This window comes from Delphinapterus leucas, chromosome 7 (genome assembly GCF_059928025.1).
Source record: "Delphinapterus leucas isolate spDelLeu-1000000601 "Yukka" chromosome 7, BTC_Dleu_Yukka2, whole genome shotgun sequence".
NCBI lineage: Eukaryota > Metazoa > Chordata > Mammalia > Artiodactyla > Monodontidae > Delphinapterus > Delphinapterus leucas.
Window position 1 is genome coordinate 77,423,004 of NC_143135.1, and position 25,194 is coordinate 77,448,197.

Consider the following 25,194-nt stretch of genomic DNA (forward strand, 5'->3'; position numbering starts at 1 on the left):
AGCACAGAGAGTCCCATACAGGATAAATCCAAGGAGAAACATACCAAGAAACATATTAATCAAACTGTCAAAAATTAAATACAAAGAAAACATATTAAAAGCAGCAAGGGAAAAACAACAAATAATACACAAGGGAATCCCCATAAGGTTAACAGCTGATATTTCAGCAGAAACTCTGCAAGCCAGAAGGGAATGGCAGGACATATTTAAAGTGATAAAGCAGAAAAACCTGCAACCAAGATTACTCTACCCAGCAAGGATCTCATTCAGATTTGATGGAGAAACTAAAACCTCTAATACAAGCAAAAGCTGAGAGAGTTCAGCACCACCAAACCAGCTTTACAACAAATGCTAAAGGAACTTCTCTAGGCAAGAAGCACAAGAGAAGGAAAAGTCCTACAATAACGAACCCAAAACAATATAGAAAATGGGAATAGGAACATACATATCGATAATTACCTGAAATGTAAAGGGATTAAATGCTCCAACCAAAAGACACAGACTGGCTGAATGGATACAAAAACAGGACCTGTATATATGCTGTCTACAAGAGACCCACTTCAGACCTAGGGACACATACAGACTGAAAGTGAGGGGATGGAAAAAATATTCCATGCAAATGGAAGTCAAAAGAAAGCTGGAGTAGCAATTCTCATATCAGGCAAAATAGACATTAAAATAAAGACTATTACAAGAGACAAAGAAGGACACTACATAATGATCAAGGGATCGATCCAAGAAGAAGATATAACAATTGTAAATATTTATGCACCCAACATAGGAGCACCTCAATACATAAGGCAAATACTAACAGCCATAAAAGGGGAAATCAACAGTAACACATTCATAGTAGGGGACTTTAAAACCCCACTTTCACCAATGGACAGATCATCCAAAATGAAAATAAATAAGGAAACACAAGCTTTAAATGATACATTAAACAAGATGAAATTAATTGATATTTATTGGACATTCCATTCAAAAACAACAGAATACACATTTTTCTCAAGTACTCATAGAACATTCTCCAGGATAGACCATACCTTAGGTCACAAATCAAGCCTTGGTAAATTTAAGAAAATTGAAATTGTATCAAGTACCTTTTCCGACCACAACGCTATTGGACTAGATATCAATTACAGGAAAAGATCTGTAAAAATTACAAACACACGGAGGCTAAACAATATACTACTTAATAACGAAGTGATCACTGAAGAAATCAAAGAGGAAATCAACAAATACCCAGAAAGAGGGCTTCCCTGGTGGTGCAGTGGTTGCGAGTCCGCCTGCTGATGCAGGGGACACAGGTTCATGCCTTGGTCCGGGAAGATCCCATGTGCCGTGGAGCAGCTGGGTCCGTGAGCCATGGCCGCTTAGCCTGTGCGTCCAGAGCCTTTGCTCCGCAATGGGAGAGGCTACAACAGTGAGAGGCCCGCGTACCACAAAAAAACAAAAATATCTAGAAACAAATGACAATGGAGACATGATGACCAAAAACCTATGGGATGCTGCAAAAGCAGTTCTAAGAGGGAAGTTTATAGCAATACAATCCTACCTTAGAAACAGGAAGCATCTCAAATAAACAATCTAATCTTGCACCTAAAGCAATTAGAGAAAGAAGAACAAAAAAACTGCAAAGTTAGCAGAAGGAAAGAAATCAGAAATATCAGATCAGAAATAAATGATAAAGAAATGAAGGAAACAATAGCAAAGATCAATAAAAATAAAAGCTGGTTCTTTGAGAAGTTAAACAAAATTGATAAACCATTAGCCACACTCATCAAGAAAAAAAGGGAAAAGACTCAAATCAATAGAATTAGAAATGAAAAAGGAGAAGTAACAACTGACACTGCAGAAATACAAAAGATCATGAGAGATTACTACAAGCAACTCTATGCCAATAAAATGGACAACCTGGAAGAAATGGACAAATTCTTAGAAATGCACAACCTGCCAAGACTGAATCAGGAAGAAATAGAAAATATGAACAGACCAATCACAAGCACTGAAATTGAGACTGTGATTAAAAATCTTCCAAAAACCCGGGACCAAATTGCTTCACAGGCAAATTCTTTCAAACATTCAGAGAAGAGCTAACACCTATCTTTCTCAAACTCTTCCAAAATATAGCAGAGGGAGGAACACTCCCAAACACATTCTACGAGACCACCATCACCCTGATACCAAAATCAGACAAGGATGTCACAAAGAAAGAAAACTACAGGCCAATATCACCGATGAACATAGATGCAAAAATCCTCAACAAAATACTAGCAAACAGAATCCAACAACACATTAAAAGGATCATACACCATGATCAACTGGGGTTTATTCCAGGAATGCAAGGATTCTTCAATATACGCAAATCAATCAACGTGATACACCACATTAACAAATTGAAGGAGAAAAACCATATGGTCATCTCAATAGATGCAGAGAAAGCTTTCGACAAAATTCAACACCCAATTATGATACAAACCCTGCAGAAAGTAGGCATAGAGGGAACTTTCCTCAACATAATAAAGGCCATATGACAAACCCACAGCCAACATCGTCCTCAATGGTGAAAAACTGAAAGCTTTTCCACTAAAATCAGGAATAAGACAACGTTGCCCACTCTCACCACTCTTATTCAACATAGTTTTGGAAATTTTAGCCACAGCAATCAGAGAAGAAAAAGAAATTAAAAGAATCCAAATCGGAAAAGAAGAAGTAAAGCTGTCACTGTTTGCAGATAACAAGAATACCATACATAGAGAATCCCAAAGATGTTACCAGAAAACTACTAGAGCTAATCAAAGAATTTGGTAAAGTAGCAGGATACAAAATTAATGCACAGAAATCTCTGGCATTCCTATACAACAATGATGAAAAATCTGAAGGTGAAATCAAGGAAACACTCCCATTTACCATTGCAACAAAAAGAATTAAATATCTAGGAATAAACCTACCTAAGGAGACAAAAGACGTGTATGCAGAAAATTATAAGACACTGATGAAAGAAATTAAATATGATACAAATAGATGGAGAGTTATACCATGTTCTTGGATTGGAAGAATCAACATTATGAAAATGAATCTACTACCCAAAGCAACCTACAGATTCAATGCAATCCCTATCAAACTACCACTGGCATTTTTCATAGAACTAGAACAAAAAAATTCACAATTTGTATGGAAACACAAAAGACCTCGTATAGCCAAAGCAATCTTCAGAACGAAAAACGGAGCTGGAGGAATCAGGCTCCCTGACTTCAGACTATACTACAAAGCTACAGTAATCAAGGTAATATGGTACTGGCACAAAAACAGAAATATAGATCAATGGAACAAGATAGAAAGACCAGAGATAAACCCACACACATATGGTCCCCTTATCTTTGATAAAGGAGACAAGAATATACAGTGGAGAAAAGATAGCCTCTTCAATAAGTGGTGCTGGGAAAACTGGGCAGGTACATGTAAAAGTATGAGATTTGAACACTCCCTAACACCACACACAAAAATAAAATCGAAATGGATTAAAGACCTAATGTAAGGCCAGACACTGTCAAACTCTTAGAGGAAAACATAGAACACTCTATGACATAAATCACAGCAAGATCCTTTTTGATCCACCTCCTAGAGAAATGGAAATAAAAACAAAAATAAACAAATGGGACCTAATGAAACTTCAAAGCTTTTGCACAGCAAAGGAAACCATAAACAAGACCAAAAGCCAACCCTCAGAATGGGAGAAAATATTTGCAAAGGAAGCAACGGACAAAGGATTAATCTCCAAAATTTATATACAGCTCATGCAGCTCAATACCAAAAAAAAAAACCCAATCCAAAAATGGGCAGAAGATCAAAATAGATATTTCTCCAAAGAAGATATACAGACTGCCAACAAATACATGAAAGAATGCTCAACATCATTAATCATTAGAGAAATGCAAATCAAAACTACAATGAGATATCATCTCACACCGGTCAGAATGGCCATCATCAAAAAATCTGGAAATAATAAAAGCTGAAGTGGGTGTGGAGAAAAGGGAACACTCTTGCACTGCTGGTGGGAATGTGAATTGGTTCAGCCACTATGGAGAACAGTATGGAGGTTCCTTAAAAAACTACAAATAGAACTACCATATGACCCAGCAATCCCACTACTGGGCATATAACCTGATGAAACCATAATTCAAAAAGAGTCATGTACCAAAATGTTCATTGCAGCACTATTTACAATAGCCAGGACATGGAAGCAACCTAAGTGTCCATCATTGGATGAATAGATAAAGAAGATGTGGCACATCTATACAAAGGAATATTACTCAGCCATAAGGAGAAACGAAATTGAGTTATTTGTAGTGAGGTGGATGGACCTAGAGTCTGTCATACAAAGTGAAGTAAGTGAGAAAGTAAAACAAATACTGTATGCTAACACATATATGTGTAATTTAAGGGAAAAAAATGTCATGAAGAACCTTGGGGTAAGACGGGAATAAAGACCCAGTCCTACTAGAGAATGGACTTGAGGATATGGGGAGGGGAAAGGGTAAGCTGGGACAAAGTGAGAGAATGGCATGGACATATATACACTACCAAACGTAAAATAGATAGCTAGTGGGAAGCAGCTGCATAGCACAGGGAGATCAGCTTGGTACTTTGTGACCACCTAGAGGGGTGGGATAGGGAGGGTGGGAGGGAGGGAGATGCAAGAGGGAAGGGACATGGGAACATATGTATATGTATAACTGATTCACTTTGTTATAAAGCAGAAACTAATACACGATTGTAAAGCAATTTTACTCCAATAAAGATGTTAAAAAAAAAAACTACAAATCAATAAGGGAAAAGGCAACTTAGTAGAAAAATGGAGGGGTGGGGGGAAGACTTGAACAGGAACTTCACAACAAAGGAAATGAAAATGAAAATAAACATTGATAGATATTCAACATTATTAGTAATGCAAAATAAAACAATGTGATATAGTTATATACACATCAGAAATACATGACTTTATTTTTTTTGTTTTCTTCGTCACCATGTGGCATGTGGGATCTTAATTCTCCAACCAGGGATCGAACCCGGGCCTCCTGCAGTGGAAGCATGGAGTCTTAACCACTGGACTGCTAGGTAAGAAGTCCCAAGACATGACTTTAAAAGCCTGGCAATGCTCAGGGTTGGCAAAGACGTACAGCTATTAAAGCTCTCTTATAATGCTGGTGGGAATGTAAACTGAGGCAATCTTTTAGGAAATTTTTTGCCACCACCTTATAAGTTGAACATGAACATACCCTACAATCCAGCAATTTAAATTCTACATGCATACCTAGTGAAAACCCTGCACATGTGTATCAGGAGACATGTATAAGTATATAGAGATCATCATTGTTACAAAATCCAAAAATTAAAAATATGTAAATGTGGTATATTCATGTGCTGGAATACTAATCAGCAAGGAAAATGAATAAACTATGGCTACACATAACATCATGGATGAATCCAAATAACATATAATTTTGAGCAAAATAAGAAAAATCACAGGAGAATAAAGACAGTTCAATACTATTTATGTAAAATCAGAAACATGCAAAACTAAACAATGTTGTTTGGGGGATATACACATATGTATTAAACCTATAGAGAAACAAAGTCAGTTTAGAGAGTTACCTCTGTGGAGAAGGGAAGGGAGTACAATCCACAGGGCAGTGTTGAGGTAAGGAGCTCCAGGATGCCTCCGAAGTGGTGATAATGTTCAAATGTCTTAGCCTAGGTGGTTACACAAAACGTTAGCTTTATTATTATTAATTAAAATATGCATATATGTTTTATATACTCTGTTAATTTCAAAATTAAAATGTTTAAATAATATATTAATAAAAGGCAGGGTGCTAAAACACAAAGCAATACAGAACTAAAGCTATAAGTTTAAGATGTAAAACTATGAAGATAAAGAGTAAAAACCTCAAGTCAGTTTTTTTGGAGGGTTCTTTTTTCCATTAGATATTTCCACATATCTTAAATGCTTCATGTAAAAGATTCCACCTGAATTTTTTTCTTTTGCCCAGACCCTTGTTATTATGTGGACAAAAGCCAAAAAGGCAAGAGATGATCAAATTACTAAACTTTTTCGTGCCTCATTAATTAAATAAACATCTCCTACTTTTTCCTGAGATGCTCCAAGAATGAAATTCACTTTTGGTTTAAAAAGAAGAAAGAAAAATTTAACAGAAAAGATAACCTAGCATTTGAACAAAGATTGGTTTAGAATAGTCAAGGTACTAGGAATGCCTTTTTAGCAACTAAATTTTATGTAATTGTTTTTAATCAAATTAACTCTATTTCCTCACTTAATATAAGTATAAAGACTGTTTCTGGGGACAACAGGAAAATAAGTCTCTTACTCGATTTTGAATATTTTGACATATCAGAATTTAATATTTGATTCTTTAGTCATTCTTCTCTTTCAATATACATAACTAAATTATTTGTATATCATGGTATAATTATTTCAGATGTACAAGAAACCATTTGCAAAAATCCATCCATCAAAAAGCACTTTAGGGCTTCCCTGGTGGCGCAGTGGTTGAGAGTCTGCCTGCCGATGCAGGGGACACGGGTTCGTGCCCCGGTCCGGGAAGATCCCACATGCCGCAGAGCGGCTGGGCCCGTGAGCCGTGGCCACTGAGCCTGCGCGTCCGGAGCCTGTGCTCCGCAACGGGAGAGGCCACAGCAGTGAGAGGTCCGCGTACTGCAAAAAGAAAATAAAAATAAGTAAAAATAGAAATAAAAAATCATAATATAAAGATTTCTACATTGAGAGTATTTCATCAGTCATGGGAACAGAAACAAGCATCAGTGCACTATTCTTCAAATAATTTTAGATATGTAGCCTAATTAGAAGATTGTTAAGGAGTTTACATTGATAATGAGCGCATCCTTGCTCATATCCCTTCCATGTCTTCAGATTTCAAAACTGGACATTACTAGTTTGATTTTTTTTTTTTTCAAGTTTTGCCTTGACTCTGGATTCTGGCAGAGATATACATATAAATGAAAAACAGTCATTGCATTCAGGAATTTTCAGTCCAACAGGGATAAAGACATAAATGCATAGTATAAACAAATAGTTGTAATGTAAGGTAAGATAAGACTATGTGATGCACAATCTTAGGAAATCACAAAGGGACAAAATCATATCTGGCCAGATGTGATCAGGAGACATTCAGGTCTATGGAAAGGGCATCCTCAAATTAAGATATTATCTGTACTCTCACAATCCTCAATTTAAATGTTCAACAAAGAAATGTTATTTTAAAGAATTAATTGGATGCTTGTTCAATTGATTTTCATCATGTGCCCTCAGTTATGAAATCTCGACAGGAGAAAATAAGTTTATGCAAATACACTTCATTTCTTATTATTTGGTTTTACATAAATAAAGTTATACTTGTCTTACTTATGTCTCATATTTTTGCTATGCTCTGGGTATAGTAGTGAATAATAGTAAGTAAGAAAGAGGCTGTCCCTGCTCTCATGCAGTTTATTATTTACCTCTGAGCACATGGTTCTTAGAAGTGACCTTTTCGGTGTGGCATTTTTAATGCTACAATTTTTAGACGGAACTCTTGGCAAAGGTCATTTCAATTCCTGATGTATTTTTTCATGGTTACTTTTTACATCCTAGTTGTGTTTTTTGCTCAATTTTTCATCTCCAGCAATTTAAGTAATTTTTGCAGTGTTAATTTTTCTGGGTCTGAATTTTGATTGTGACAATTTTTTGTCATTTATGATATTTATGATTCTTACTTCACTTAAGTGAGATAATACCTACAGTGACTGAGATCACTCTTCTATACACTTCAACTTAAGTTGAAAACAGTTCACTAAACACAAATGACTGAGCATGAATTGTAAATACTACTCAACAGGAAGAGAAAGTTACCTACTCAGCAAATTACTATCTTGTGCACATTGGTGCACTGTGTCATGTTGCTAGAGTATCTACTAACTGAAAAGTTAATGGTGTGATTAGGGTCTGGTAGGATTGAAATCATTTTTATCTCATATCTTTTTCATTCTTTTTGACAGGTGGTTACCATTAGCTTTCTTAGTCTCTTTATCTCCAACATGTTACTCTTCCGTATTTTAACATCACTAACATAGGTCAGGAAACTTCTTTTTTTTCAGGGAAAATGGTATAAATTCACAGAATTATTAACTCCCTGTTTAAGCAGCTGGCATCAAAATTACTTCATCCCCCTCCTCCATCAATACTGCTTCATTTGTCATATTCTGCATAGGGATTTGAACATTTTATTCTTGTTTGCCCTTTTGTCTGCTATTTTTATTTTATGTTACTTTACTCTTTACTTAGATTCACCAATTGTTGACATTTTGCCACACTTGATTTATCTGATAGAGGGATGGATGGATGGATGGATGAAAGAGTAGAAAAAAATACATAGAATAGGATAGGATAAGACATACTTACACACACACAAACATACATTTTAACGAACTGCTTAAAACTAAATAACAGACATGATGATACTTCCCCTCTAAATACTTCAGCATACATCTTGTCCTAAGAACAGATATTCTCCTACATAACCACAATACTATCATCACACCCAAGAAATTTAATATCAGATATGATATTATCTGATACCCATTCCATATTCAGAGTTCTTCAGTTGTCTACAAAAAAGTCTTCTGTGGCTATTTTATTTCTCTGATCCAGGATCAAACCCAGGATTATACATTGCAATTAGTTGTCATGTCTTTTAACCTAGAAAAGTCTCTTTGCTCTTTTTCAATCTTTCATACACATTGACACTTTCAAAGAATCCAGACCAGTTATCTTGTTGAATATCCTGTAATCTGAATTTGTCTGATTGTTTTCTCATTATTAGATTCAGGTTAATATTTATGGTAAATGCAGAGTTTCAAAGTTTATGCTTTTATAGCCTGTTTGTTTTCTTTTAATCACCTGGACTTACTCCTACCTATATATTGCCTTCAAGTCTTCTATTTAACTGCTTGTTATTTAGAGTCCAGAAAACAGATATGCAAGCTTTTAGAGTTACGTTAAAGCAAATAAATAGGTACTTATTGCCTCCCCTGGGAATAAAGTGCATGGCTTTAGATATACTTTGGTCTTCTAAAAGATTTCAAAATTTGTTCCTGGATCTCCATTGTATTTTATATACATAAAATTATTTAATATGCAAGTTCTAGAAAGGCAATATATAACCATATTCTTACACTTTCTGTATGTATGACACAAGAGACCATTAAAACTGTATTGTATTTACCAGGACAACTGTGGTATAGCCTATTTCTAGTCAATAGAGATTTTTCTAAAAAAGATTTCCATCTCTTCAAACAATGGCAAAAATATCTACTGAGGAGTATTTGTTATTTTGGAGATGTTGCAGGTAAGCTTTTTGTCAATGTTTTTTATTATACATTTCAGTTCCAATGTTTTCATACCCATATGAACTTAACAAGAATTTTGTTTTTAAATTATACTGTCTTATATAACAACTTTACAATGTACAAGTATTATGTAGTTAATTCAGAAACTGAATTTCTCAGCCTAGCAACATTAATTATATAATATCAGGTGCCCCAATACTGAAAACCCAAATGTCCTTGGTTTAAGATTTGAGAATTGGGCTTCCCTGGTGGCGCAGTGGTTGAGAATCTGCCTGCCAATGCAGGGGACACAGGTTTGAGCCCTGTTCCGAGAAGATCCCACATGCCGCGAAGCAACTCAGCCCATGCACCACAACTACTGAGCCTGTGCTCTAGAGCCCATGAGCCACAACTATTGAGCCAGCCTGTCACAACTACTGAAGCCCGTACACTTAGAGCCCGTACTTCGCAACAAGAGAAGCCACCTCAGTGAGAAGACTGCACACCACAACGAAGAGTAGCCCCCACTCACCACAACTAGAGAAAGCCCGCACGCAGCAACGAAGACCCAATGCAGCCGAAAATAAAAATAAATAAATAAGTAAATACACTAAAAGAAAAAAAAGATTTGAGAATTGATGCTTAATTCCCAGAAATTGTATCTATCTCTGGAAAATTCACAACTTGGGTGAAGTTTATATATTAATCCACTACTCCCCACCCCACACATGCGTGGTTTTGTTGTTGTTGCTGTTTGTGTATTTACCCCTTCTATTGACCTTTGGGGTTTGTTCCCCCACACGAGTGATTGATGGTGTTGATTTGGGTTTATCTCAGGCATAGAAGTAAGCTGATGTATTCATTCTTGTTAAGGTGTTTAGCATGAATTTTAAAAGACACTTTACCATTTCAAAAAATCATTTTAAAAGATCTAAAACAATTTCAATCATTTAAAACCATTATATGGAAAGAACAATAATGAACTTCTAATAGTGGGATTTCAGGCACTTTAACACTTGAGTGAGAGGAATAATTTTGAGCAGGAAGCCTTCTCAGTATCTTTCACAGCACAGGCAATCTTCTGCTATTTCTTAGAGCAAGTGCAGTTCTGAGATTTCCAGAAGAAAAGTATTCAACCCACTCTTTCCTGTATCCCTTCACTGAACACTCATAATCAACTTAATAATTATAATATCTATCCCCATGGAGCACCTGTGAGGATTATGTGAGATAATCACCCATGTAAAACATTTAAAACAGAGCCTGTCACATAATATATGCTAAATACATGTTAAGCTAAATTATTAGTATTATTGCCACCATAATGATTATCTTAATAAGTTTAAATTGTCTCAAAAAAAGTAACTTTCCAGAAAGTACTTACATGAAATTTACATGCAAAGTATAACTTTCCCTTCAAAAAAATAAGAATTATTCTAACAATTTGTAGTCCCACCTGCCTTTCCTCTTACAGTGTCAATCTTCCATTCCAGCCAAACACATTTAGAGTGTTTCACTTAGGTTCATGCCCTCTTCACTTACGTTCATGCCCAATTCCTATCTACATTATATTTTTGCTCTGCTCTTCAGGTACAACCATCAAAGCTCCAACTTAATGTTAGTTCTCCCATGAAGTCTGTGACCGATCCAGCTATGATATTCTCACCTTCCTCTGAACTTATTACTGTAGTATTTCTGTTTTTATACATATACTCCATATGCACTTTTTTTAAACAGCGTTATTGGAGTATAATTGCTTTACAATGTTAGTTTCTGCTGTATAACAAAGTGAATCAGCTATATGTAAACATATATCCCCATATATCCTCCCACTAGGGTCTCCCTCCCAGCTTCCCTATCCCACCCCTTTAGGTGGGATAAGTTTACAAAGCTCAGTCACAAAGCACTGAGCTGATCTCCCTGTGCTATGCAGCTACTTCCCACTAGCTATCTATCTTACACGTGGCAGTGTATATGTGTCAATGTTATTCTCTAATTTTGTCCCAAATTACTCTTCCCCCTCCCCATGTCCTCAAGTCCATTCTCAACATCTGTGTCTTTATTCCTGTCCTGGCTCCTAGGTTCATCACAACCATTTTTTTTTTAGATTCCATATATATGTGTTAGCATATGGTATTTGCTTTTCTCTTTCTGACTCACTTCACTCTGTATGAAAGACTCTAGGTCCATCCACCTCATTACAAATAACTCAATTTCATTTCTTTTTTTTTCTTTTATTTTTTCTTTTTCTTTTTGCAGTACACGGGCTTCTAACTGTTGTGGCCTCTCCCGTTGTGGAGCACAGGCTCCAGACGTGCAGGCTCAGCAGCCATGGCTCACAGGACTAGCCGCTCCACGGCATGTGGGATCTTCCCGGACCGGGGCACAAACCCGTGTCCCCTGCATCAGCAGGCAGACTCTCAACCACTGTGCCACCAGGGAAGCCCTCAATTTCATTTCTTTTTATGGCTGAGTAATATTCCATTGTATATATGTACCACATCTTTATCCATTCATCTGTCAATGGACACTTAGTTGCTTCCCTGTCCTGGCTATCATAAACAGAGCTGCAATGAACATTGTGGTACATGACTCTTTTTGAATTATGGTTTTCTCAGTGTATATGCCCAGTAGTGGGATTGCTGGGTCATATGGTAGTTCTATTTTTAGTTACTTAAGGAACCTCTATACTGTTCTCCATAGTGGCTGTATCAATTTACATTCCCACCAACAGTGCAAGGGGATTCTCTTTACTCCACATCCTCTCCACAATTTATTGTTTGTAGATTTTTTGATGGTAGCCATTCTGACGGGTGTGAGGTGATACCGCATTGTAGTTTTGATTTGCATTTCTCTAATGATTAGTGATGTTGAGCATTCTTTCATGTGCTTGTTGGCATTCTGTATATCTTCTTTGGAGAAATGTCTATTTAGATCTTCTGCCCCTTTCTGGACTGGGTTGTTTGTTTTTTTGATACTGAGTTGCATGAGCTGCTTGTAAATTTTGAACGTTAATCCTTTGTCAGTTGCTTCATTGGCAAATATTTTCTCCCATTCTGAGAGATGGCTTTTGGTCTTGTTTATGGTTTCCTTTGCTGTGCAAAAGCTTTGAAGTTTCATTAGGTCCCATTTGTTTATTTTTGTTTTTATTTCCATTTCTCTAGGAGGTGGGTCAAAAAGGATCTTGCTGTCATTTATGTCATAGAGTGTTCTGCCTATGTTTTCCTCTAAGACTTTGATGGTGTCTGACCTTACATTAAGTCTTTAATCCATTTTGAGTTTATTTTTGTGTATGGTGTTAGGGAGTGTTTTAATTTCATTCTTTTACATGTAGCTGTCCAGTTTTCCCAGAACCACTTATTGAAGAGACTGTCTTTTCTCCACTGTATATTCTTGCCTCCTTAATCAAAGATAAGGTGACCATATGTGCGTGGGTTTATCTCTGGACTTTCTATGCTGTTCCATTGATCTATATTTCTGTTTTTGTGCCAGTACCACACTGTCTTGATTACAGTAGCTTTGTAGTATATTCTGAAGTCAGGGAGCCTGATTCCTCCAGCTCCGTTTTTCTTTCTCAAGATTGCTTTGGCTATTCGGGGTCTTTTGTGTTTCCATACAAATTGAGAAATGTTTTGTTCTAGTTCTGTGAAAAATGCCATTCATAGTTTGATAGGAATTGCATTGAATCTGTAGATTACTTTGGGTAGTATAGTCATTTTCACAATGTTGACTCTTCCAATCCAAGAACATGGTATATATCTCCATGTGTTTGTATCATCTTTAATTTCTTTCATCAGTGTCTTATAGTTTTCTGCATACAGGTCTTTTGTCTCCTTAGGTAGGTTTATTCCTAGGTATTTTATTCTTTCTGTTGAAATAGTAAATGGGAGTGTTTCCTTAATTTCTCTATCAGATTTTTCATATTTAGTGCATAGGAATGCAAGAGATTTCTGTGCATTAATTTTCTATCCTGCTACTTTAACAAATTCACTAATTAGCTCTAGTAGTTTTCTGCTAGCATCGTTAGGATTCTCTATGTGTAATATCATGTCATCTGCGAACAGTGACAGCTTTACTTCCTCTTTTCTAATTTGGATTCTTTTTATTTCTTTTTTTTCTCTGATTGCTGTGTCTAAAACTTCCGAAAACTATGTTGAATAATAATGGTGAGAATGGACAACCTGGTCTTGTTCCTGATCTTAGTGGAAATGGTTTCAGTTTTTCACCATTGAGAATGATGTTGGCTGTGTGTCTGTCATATATGGCCTTTATTATGTAGACATAAGTTCCCTCTATGCCTACTTTCTGCAGGGTTTGTATCATAATTGGGTGTTGAATTTTGTCAGAAGCTTTTTCTGCATCTATTGAGATGATCACATGATCCTTCATTTTGTTAATATGGTTTATCACATTGATTGATTTGCGTATATTGAAGAATCCTTGCATTCCTGGGATAAACCCCAGTTGATCATGGTGTATGATCCTTTTAATGTGCCATTGGATTCTGTTTGCTAGTATTGTGTTGAGGATTTTTGCATCTATGTTCATCAATGATATTGGCCTGTAGTTTTCTTTCTTTGTGACATCTTTGTCTGATTTTGGTTTCAGGGTGATGGTGGCCTCGTAGAATGAGTTTGGGAGTGTTCCTCCCTCCATTATATTTTGGAAGAGTTTGAGAAGGATAGGTGTTAGCTCTTTTCTAAATGTTTGATAGAATTCGCCTGGGAAGCCATCTGGTCCTGGGCTTTCGTTTTCTGGAAGATTTTTAATCACAGTCTCAATTTCAGTGCTTGTGATTGGTCTGTTCATATTTTCTCTTCCTGGTTCAGGCTCAGAAGTTTGTGCTTTTCTAAGAATTTGTCCATTTCTTCCAGGTTGTCCATTTTACTGTCATAGAGTTGCCTGTAGTAATCTCTCATGATCCTTTGTATTTCTGCAGTGTCAGTTGTAACTTCTGCTTTTTCATTTCTAATTCTATTGATTTGAATATTTCCGTTTTTTTCTTGATGAGTCTGACTAATGGTTTACCAACATTGTTTATCTTCTCAATGAACCAGGTTTTAGTTTTATTGATCTTTGTTATTTTTTCCTTCATTTCTTTTTCGTTTATTTCTGATCTGATATTTATGATTCCTTTCATTCTACTAATTTTGGTGTCTTTTTTGTTCTTCCTTCCCTAATTGCTTTAGGTGTAAGGTTATGTTGTTTATTTGAGATGTTTCTTGTTTCTTGAGGTAGGATTGTATTGCTATAAATTTCCCTCTTAGTACTGCTTTTGCTGCATCCCACAGGTTTGGGGTCATCGTGTTTTCACTGTCATTTGTTTCTAGGTATTTTTTGATTTCCTCTTTGATTTCTTCAATGATCTCTTGGTTATTAAGTAGTGTATTGTTTAGCCTCCATGTGTTTGTATTTTTTTACAGATTTTTACCTTTAATTGATATCTAGTCTCATAGCATGTGGTAAGAAAAGTTACTTGATATGATTTCAATTTTCTTAAATTTTCCAAGACTTGATTTGTGACCCAAGTTATGGTCTATCCCAGAGAATGTCCATGAGCACTTGAAAAGAAAGTGTATTCTGGTTTTTTGGATGGAATGTCCTATAAATATCAATTAAGTCCATCTGGTTTAATGTGTCATTTAAAGTTTGTGTTTCCTTATTTATTTTCATTTTGGTTGATCTGTCCATTGGTGAAAGGGGGTGTTAAAGTCCCCTACTATGATTGTGTTACTGTCAATTTCCCCTTTTATGGCTGTTAGCATTTGCCTTATGTATGGAGGTGCTCCTATGTTGGGTGCATAAATATTTACAATTGTTTTATCTTCTTCTTGGATTGATCCCTTGATCATTATGTAGTGTCCTTCTTTGTCTCTTGTAATAGTCTTTATTTTAAAGTGTATTTTGTCTGATATGAGAATTGCTACTCCAGTTTTCTTTTGATTTCCATTTGCATGGAATATCTTTTTCCATCCCCTCATTTTCAGTCTGTATGTGTCCCTAGCTCTGAAGTGGGTCTCTTGTAGACAGCATATGTATGGGTCTTGTTTTTGTATCCATTCAGCCAGTCTATCTCTTTTGGTTAGAGCATGTAATCCATTTACATTTAAGGTAATCATTGATATGTAGGTTCCTATTACCATTTTCTTAATTGTTTGGGGTTGTTGTTGTGCGTCTTTTCCTTCTCTTGTGTTTCCTTCCTAAAGAAGTTCCTTTAGCATTTGTTGTAAAGCTGGTTTGGTGGTGCTGAATTCCCTTAGCTTTTGCTTATCTGTAAAGGTTTCAATTTCTTCATTGAATCTGAATGACATCCTTGCTGGGTAGAGTAATCTTGGTTGTAGGTTTTTCTGCTTTATCACTTTAAATATGTCCTACTACTCCCTTCTGGCTTGCAGAGTTTCTGCTGAAAAATCAGCTGTTAACCTTATGGGGATTCCCTTGTATGTTATTTGTTGCTTTCCCTTGCTGCTTTTAATATTTTTTCTTTGTATTTAATTTTTGATAGTTTGATTACTATGTGTCTTGGCATGTTTCTCTTTGGGTTTATCCTGTATAGGACTCTCTGCGCTTCCTGGACTTGACTATTTCCTTTCCCATGTTAGGGAAGTGTTCGACTATAATCTCTTCAAATATGTTCTCAAACCCTTTCTTTTTCTCCTGGGACCCCTGTAATTCGAATGTTGGTGCATTTAATGTTGTCCCAGAAGTCTCTGAGAGTGTCCTCAATTCTTTTCATTCTTCTTTATTCTGCTCCCTGGCAGTTATTTCTACCATTTTTTCTTCCAGGTCACTTATCCGTTCTTCTGCCTCTGTTATTTTGCTATTGATTCCTTCTAGAGTATTTTTAATTCCAGTAATTGTGTTGTTCATCACTGTTTGTTTGTTTGTTCTTTAGTTCTCCTAGATCCTTGTTAAATTTTTCTTTTATTTTCTCTATTCCATTTCTGAGATTTTGGATCATCTTTACTATCATTACTCTGAATTCTTTTTCAGGTAGGTTGCTTCTTTCATCTTCATTTATTTGGTATTGTAGGTTTTTACCTTGCTCCTTCATCTGTAACATATTTTTTGTTGTTTCTTTTGTTTTGTTTTGTTTTGTTTTGATGGGTGGTGCTATATTCCTTTCTTACTGTTTGTTTGGCCTGTGACGTCTAGCACTGGAGTTTGCAGGCAGTTGGATAGAGCCAGGTCTTGGTGCTGAGTTGAGGACCTCCGGGAGGCCTCACTCTGATTGATATTCTCTGGGGTCTGAGGTTCTCTGTTAGTCCAGCAGTTTGGACTTGGAGTTCCCACCACAGGAGTTCGGGCTCGACCTCCGGCCTGGGAACCAAGATCCCTCAAGCTTCGTGGAGCAGTAAAAAAAAAAATAAGAAAGAAAGAAAAAAAAAAAAAGGAGCAGTACAATATCAAAGAATAAAAAGCAAAATAAAATTAGAAAGATAAAAAATATATTAGGAGAAATTAAACTATAATTGAAACAACCAGTCACTGGGGGTTCCTCCCATCCCCTTAGGTGTCCATGGTCCCCCATCGGTGCCTGGTAGGTGCCCTAGTTGTGAGGAGACGTGAATTCTGCATCCTCCTCGTATGCCATCTTGACTCTGCCCTCTCCGTATGCACTTTTGTTAGTTGTGTTTATATGTGAATAATCTTCTTTAGAACTATAATCTGAGAGGCTATTTTTCACTTATCTGCCTACTTCACAGAAACTTGCACATACTAAATACTTGAAAATATTGGTTGAGATTTTATGATTTTTTATACATGGGCTTTGAATATATAAATTATCCACATTTTTCAGACTGCAATAAAATGCAGAGATTTATTTGAAACTGAAACTTTTTTTTAATATTCTGACCATTTTATACTCCATAAAAGTACAACTGTTTCTAGAGTTCTTCCAAAGCCCTTTACTGAGTGTTAATATTTAATCAATTAATATTCTTTGTGACAACTGAATATTGTTGAGATATAATTAGAAGAAAGGAAACTCACACTTACTGGGTTCCTATCCTTGAAAAGCACTATGCCAAATGGTGTCATGCATATTCTTCTGTTTAATCTTCTCAGCTAAAGACATCAAGTAATTTTCTCAAGCCTCAGAACTGTTCAGTGGTGAACTAGGGTTTACAGTTTCCCATCTTCCCCCCAAAATCTGTTCCTTTTACAATTTTTATTTCAATTAATGACACCATCATATACCAAATTTCCCAGAGAGAAATTTGTATCTCATCCAGCCTTCTCATTCTCCCTTACCTGTTAATAATAAAGTGCATCTCAAATCCATTCACTCCTCTCCATTTCTACTGATAGTATCTTAGTTTACGAATTCATCATGTCTCATCTAGACCATTTCAACAGCCTCCCTGTTTGCTCGCTCCACTGCCTCTTTCACACCACCACCAGAGTAATCTTTTTAAAGCACAAATGTGAACATATCACTCTCTCTCTTAAAACCCAACCTCAGTAGTTACACATCACCTAAAAGATAAAATTATATCTCCAGAGAACTACATTCAAGACCTTTTCACCCTCATCTCCAGTTGCTCCACAGCTCATAATTTACACTCTCTTGAGTAACAGGCAGGTCTCCCTGGAACTTCTTGCAGCTTCCAAGGCCCACACTGCTCCCACTGCCTCTCAGGACTTGCTCGTAAATGTCTCTCTCCTACTCTTCTTTAAGACTTGACTTCAGTGTCATCCCCTTTAGATGGGCTTATTCAGCCCAAACTTTGTCCCATCCAAAATTTAGAATTTCTTCTTTTTGGCAAACCATAGCAGCCTGATTTTTTTTCTTTTTTTTTTTTTGGTAAAAACTATGGTATTTGTCTCTTTTTATTTGTTGAACAGATATTACCTGAGTTCTTACCATGTGCCAGGCTGGGACTAGAAAGAGGAAAACACTTTCCTTTCCTGAAGTAGTGTGCATTATAATAGAGACAAAATGCAAACAATATAGGATAATAGGGTTACCGCAGGGCATCCTCAAGACACCTACCATGATTTTTCAATGTAAAAACTAGGAATCTTAGAAGCAGAATTTTTAGTTTGGAATGTTGTATTTACTTTTTTAAATGAAATAAATTTAATGAATTTTTAACAGTTACCTTCCCAAGCAACTTCTTTAGCCCAATATGTTGTTAAACTATTCCTAGGGTATTATATCGGCTCCAAGTGTCTCCTGTAGAAAATGAAATTATTAAATTTTGACCATTTACACAGCAGATTATGATTTTAAAAAGCATCTCTTAAGCAAATCTTACCAAAGAGTAAAGATTATGGACTATTATGATTAGTATGATGCCTTATGTAAAGTGGTAGTCACTATGTTGAGACTGATGTATATGTAGCATTTGAGAAATTGAATTGTGAGTTTAGTTTTATTAAAGTCTGTATTTTGTAAGGAGATCCACCTTACAGACTTTACCTTAAAGTCTATGAATACTACAGTTAAAGAATATTCTGAAATTATGTTACAGAACAGCCAGCCAAGGACCAATCCATCCTGATGTTGGATCCGGATCACAGAGAAAACACTGATGAAGTATAACAGTAACATCATTATTTTTGAGAATCTCCTGTAAATATATCATATATTTATGCATTTGTTAATTATTAAAACACTATAACCATAAAATAAAGGTAAATCATAACATGGGCAATGGAGATAAATTGACTAGTTTACATTAATGCTACAAATTATACTTTATTATGTTTTTATTGATAAATACATTTTTAATGAATGAAAATACTTCATTGTTTTTAATGAGTATGCTACTGGAAATAAAGTCATTGTATTTAAAAATAAAATAAGGCATTTTATTATTCAAATTATGTATTAGCTATAGTACTGAAGCTTGTTTTTCTGAAATTCCTAATAAATTCTACAAAATTTTTGTACAGCGGTGTAAAAAGTTTATGATTAATAATTCCTCTCATAAATAGTAATGCTATTTATTTAAGACTTTGAAGGATCTCTGTACTTCGGAGATGTTACCAAGGGGTCTTGTTCTCAATTATGCAGGTTCAGAAATTAAAGTTATCACTTTATCCAGGGCTGATGGGTCTCTAAAAAACTGACTTTACTAGCAAAGCTCACAAGGTAAATGGTAAATATAAAAAATAAACTGCAATCTCAACTGGATTACTTGAATTGCCTGATCGGTATGTTCTTTTCCCAATAAGAAAGTCTGCTGGAGAAACCAGATTATATTATGTTTGTTTTCTTCAGTATAGAAACAAAGCCAAAAGTTGTATGATCATAAAAAAATTTTTTCATAGAATTATGACAGTCTCATACATCCTTTTATTTTCCATCAACTATTTCTACTTCATGTTCTCATCACCTCTCATCTGGACTATCTCAAGATGAATTTCTTACCTCTGGCACCAATAAGGCTGCTAGAATGGCATTTCTAAAGTGTGAGTGAAATGACCAGAATGAAAATTATATCAATCCAATCTTAAATGTTTTTAGAGCTTCCTCTCTGGCTACTAGAGAAAATTTACACTCCTGAGTGTGGCATGTAAGGCTCTTCATATTATGAGTCATCCCTCCTTACCTACATCATCTTTAACACCTTTCTCACCACACCACTTATTCCAATATACTGAACTCTTTATAGACTCCCAAATACAACCTGCTATTTCATGCCTCTCTGCTTGTATATATACTACTATCTTGGAATGCCTTCCCTTTCACTCTACTTACATCTGCCTAATAAAATTTAATTAATTCTTTTAAATTCTGCTTAGGTTGAATTTTCTCCAATTTTTCCTAATAATCATCTCTACTGCCTCCTGTATATAAATTATGTACTTTGTACCCCAAACTGTAATTATTTGTGTGTATAAATGTCTCCTTCTAAATCGAGAGCTCCTGGAAACTAAAGATTGTCATTCGTTTGTGCCCTTAGGAATTAAAATAGGGTACATAGTGGCAGATCAAAATAACAAATAAAGGAAAAAATATTCAATTGTTCAACTTATCGAGCCCCTACTATGTGCTAGGTACTGCTCTGTGTGTTAGAAATACAATAAAAGACAAAACTTATTATTTGCCATTATGGAACTTAAATTTTAGTGTGGATTACAGATTTTAAAACATAAAACTATAACATCAGATAGTTATACAGTATACCAAATGAAAACGAGAGCATGGTAAGGGACAGAGAATGATGGGAGTACTATTTTAGAGACAGAGGTAGAGTGCTCAGAGAAGGGCTCTGAGAAGGTGACATTTGAGCAAATATCTGAGTGAGTAGGAGAGCTAACCTTGGTGGTAGTAGAATAGAATTCTACATAGAGGGGACCTTCCACAGGAGTGTGCTTAACATGTTTAAGGAATAGAAATGCCAGCATGGCTATTGAGCGGCAAGCAAGGCAGAATTACTGGGAAATAATGTAAGAGAGGTAGCCACAGGCAGGACCATCTAGGGCTTGTAGGCCATGGGATTTCAGCCTAGATTTATGTGAATGAATCCTTTGCAGGGTTTAGGGTAAGGGAGGAACATGATCCTTTTAAAGGATCACCCCGGTGTCTGGAACATATATTTAGGAGAGGGAAGAAGGTAGCAAGTATTTAAGGAGGGGACCAATTAAAGAACTTTTGCAATAGCCTAAGTGAGAGAAGTTTATGGCTTGGATCAGGTTAACAATGGTGGCAGTAATAAGCGGTCAGATAAAGAATATATTTTGAAATATTTTATGATGGAATGGATGTGAAATAAAGAAAAGGAGCAATCAAGGATGATTCCAATGTTTTTGGGCCTGAGTACCTGTGTGAATGATGGAACCATTTCCTGAGATGAGGCATACGGAAGGAGAAGCAGGTTTTGGCTGAAAATCCATTTTTAGGTTTAAGATGCTTATTATCTATCCAAGTGGTGATACTAAATAGGTAGTTAAATACACAAGTCTGGAATTTGGGTGTGTGGCCCTGAATCAACATGTAATTTGGGAATTGCCAGTGTGCAGATGATATTTACAGCTGTGAAATCAGTTGAAATCACCTGGAGAGAGAATGTAGCTAGAGAAGAGATCTGAGCAGCGAAGAAAGAAATTGTCTTAAGAAGGAGGGAGGAATCAACTGTGTCAAAGCTGGTAATAAGTTTGGGTTAAATTAAGACTGAAAAACTCCTGCTGGATTTGGCTACCTGGAGGTCACTGGTGGTTTTTTGTTTTTTGTTTTTTTTTTTGCGGTACGCGGGCCTCTCACTGCTGTGGCCTCTCCCGTTGCGGAGCACAGGCTCCGGACACGCAGGCTCAGCGGCCATGGCTCACGGGCCCAGCCGCTCCACGGCATGTGGGATCTTCCCAGACCGGGGCACGAACCCGTGTCCCCTGCATCGGCAGGCGGACTGTCAACCACTGCGCCACCAGGGAAGCCCCTCACTGGTGGTTTTGACAAAAATGATTCAGCAGAGTTTTGGAACAAAAATCTAATTGGAATGGGTTCAAGAGGGAGTAAAAAAAAAAAAGATAATAATAAGGTATTACCACAAATTTTATAGGAATAAAAGTTAGGCAAAATGGAACTGGTTAGCAGAATTATGGTCCCCCAAGATGTTCACATCCTCCTCTTCAGGACACGTGAAGATATGACCTTAGATGGCAAAAGGAACTTTGCAGATATGACTAAGTTAAGGATATTAAGATGGGGATGTTATCCTGGGTTATCTGGGTGGATTCAGTGTAATCATAAGGGTCCAGATAAGTAAAAGAGGAAGGCAGGAGGGTCAGTGTTAAAGTCAGAGAGAGATATGCATATTATGCTAAACTGCAGGTTTTGAAGATGGAGGAGGGGACCACACCCTTAGGGATACAGGTGGCCTCTAAAAGCAAGAAAAGGTAAGGAAACAAATTCTGCCCTAGAGCCTACAGAAGTAACAGTCCTATCAACACCTTGATTCTAGCCCACAGAAACCCGTTTTGGATTTCTGATCTTTATAACTAAGTAACAAATTTATATTGTCTTAAGACACTAAGTTTGAGGTATTTTGTTACATCACAATAGGAAACTAATACACCATTTTACATAACATAGTCATGGGTTATGGGGATTAGAATGTGACCTTTTTTTTTTTTGGCGGTACGTGGGCCTCTCACTGTTGTGGCCTCTGCCGTTGCAGAGCACAGGCTCCGGACACGCAGCCTCAGCGGCCATGGCTCACGGGCCCAGCTGCTCCGCAGCATGTGGGATCTTCCCACGCCAGGGCACGAACCCGTGTCCCCTGCATCGGCAGGCGGACTCTCAACCACTGCGCCACCAGGGAAGCCCAGAATGTGACTGTTTTTGGTGAATCATTATTCTGTTACCATAATCCAGAGACAGTTAAACCCACCCAAGGTCATGACCAACTGAAAGAAGAAGCATTTTGTACCATCTTATTTGGGGTGTATAAGAGCAGAATTTAGGAAGGCAAGAGTAAATTTAGAGCTTAGATTTTAAAAAATAGAAAGTTGTATGCCTCTACTAGTAACTATTTTGAGACATTTTTTTATGCCATCAATACAATTTTGTGAATTTTGATGTCATTTATTAAATGACATTCCTCTCGGTCCCAGTAATGTATGGAGGTCTAGGGAAAGGGCTCTGGCCTTCCCAGTGTCACATCTTTGGCACGGAAGTCTTCCATTCCATATGTTCTAACCTCAAGTGCCCAGACACCGGGCTCCAAGGAGCAGGGCAAAACCAGGGTTCAGCAGGCTCCTTCCTGGGGTATTCACGCCTTCTTTGATTTCAGGTCTGTGGAGCTGCCCTAGGAGCCAGAGTTGTGGTATCCCCTCCTCTTCCACATTGCATTGCAAACTATAAAGGCTGTTCTACAGTAAATAAATAAACAAACAAACAAATAAATAAATAATGATATTCCAATGGGGTAAGCAGGCCAAATGGGTGTGCCATGATGTTTGTGAAGTATTCCAAACATCTCAAATGAAAATTTGTGGGTTTTTTTAAAGACAAAGATTTATATTTATATGCTACTGTAGATGTATTCAACAGCATCCTACATGCCAAACCAGCTCCACATTTAATAATCCCTAACTTTAATTCCTTTCATTTGTGCATCAAAGAATGCCTCTACAAACAAGGATAGTTAAAAATAGTTAAAATCCAAAGTCAGCCTAGGCCAAAACAGCCTCACTAGTAAGCTGGTAAAGCAGGATAAGATTTGTACTTTACTAATACATTATGACATTGTCCACTACTAGAATCACTGTGCAGTATTGGCCATAACTCCCCCAAAAATAAATGTTAGAATTTTAGATCCAGAGTGGGTTCATTAAAAGTGAGAAAAGTAGAAAGACAAAGAGTAGAGGTTCCTTTTGAATTAAAGTGAAAGAGAATAGCATTTTGCATGCTACAAAAGTGAAGACTAAGTGAGAATGTGATAGTATATATATTTTTAAATAATGTAAGAAAGAAAAATGCCTTATCACACTGAGTTTTAAGTTTTAGGGAAAAAGGATTCTCTTTCGAATTGAGAAAGTAAATTTAGAAGAATCAAAGAAAGCATCACTTTCCTCAATGAACAAACTAATAAAACTCACTACAAGATATAGTAATCTCTTAGGCAAAGGATATCAAAAAAATCAGAAGAGGGACTTCCGGGCTTCCCTGGTGGCGCAGTGGTTAAGAATCTGCCTGCCAATGCAGAGGACACGGGTTTGAGCCCTGGTCTGGGAAGATCCCACATGCCATGGAGCAACTAAGCCGGTGTGCCACAACTACTGAGCCTGTATGCTGCAACTACTGAAGCCCGCAGGCCTAGAGCCCGTGCTCCACAACAAGAGAAGCCACCATGATGAGAAGCCCATGCACCGCATCGAAGAGCAGCCCGCTCACCGCAACTAGAGAAAGCCCGCATGCAGCAACAAAGACCCAACACAGCCAAATAATTTTTAAATAAATAAATTAATTAATTAAAGAAATAGAAAAAAAATTATAAAACGAAAAAAGAGGGACTTCCTTAGTGGTGCAGTGGTTAAGAATCCACCTGCCAGTGCAGGGGACACAGCTGTGATCCCTGGTCCAGGAAGATCCCACATGCTGTGGAGCAATTAAGCCTGTGCACCACAACTACTGAGCCTGTGCACTAGAGCCCACAAACCACAACTACTGAGCCTGCATGCTGTAACTACTGAAGCCTGCGTGTCTAGAGCCCATGCTCCACAAGAGAAGCCACCGCAATGAGAAGCCTACACACCGCAATGAAGAGTAGCCCCTGCTCGCCACAACTAGAGAAAGCCTGCATGCAGCAAAGAAGACCCAATGCAGCCAAATAAATAAATAAATTTAAATAAATAAAGGGATTTGAAAAAAATAATCAAAAGAAAATTTAGACACACTTGTAGGAGGCAGAGCTTCTAATAACTGATAAGAGAAATTTAGACAGGTTTATCTAAAATCACTGTCAGAGAGGATCACTTGCTTACAATAGCATGGAAACACATTTGGATATTTGAACTGTCCAAGCATGAGTCTGGAAATATTTTAAGCAAATGTTTTAATTAAAATATAACACATATATAAAGGGGGAACAAATCATGTATATATCATATATATCTTCATAAAATTTTATGAAGTAACCACCACCTAGATTAAGATATGGAACATTACTAGCACCCCAGAAGTATTACACATTACCCCTCAAAAATAATTGCTATTCTGACTTCTGTCACCAGAGATTTAATTAGTCCATTTTGGGCATTTATATAAATAAAATCATACTGAAGTATATATATGTAATATTAAAATAAAATTGGCATCAAAGAGGATTACCATAA

General features: G+C 36.7%; 1 non-coding gene across 1 annotated transcript; it reads left to right on the forward strand.

Annotated features, from left to right (window-relative positions):
• The first annotated feature begins 22,957 nt into the window (after nt 1-22,957).
• On the forward strand, nt 22,958-23,076 carry LOC115802228 (small nucleolar RNA SNORA57). The gene has a single exon (XR_004022646.1). It is a non-coding gene; the product is annotated as a small nucleolar RNA SNORA57 (small nucleolar RNA).
• The last annotated feature ends 2,118 nt before the right edge of the window (nt 23,077-25,194 follow it).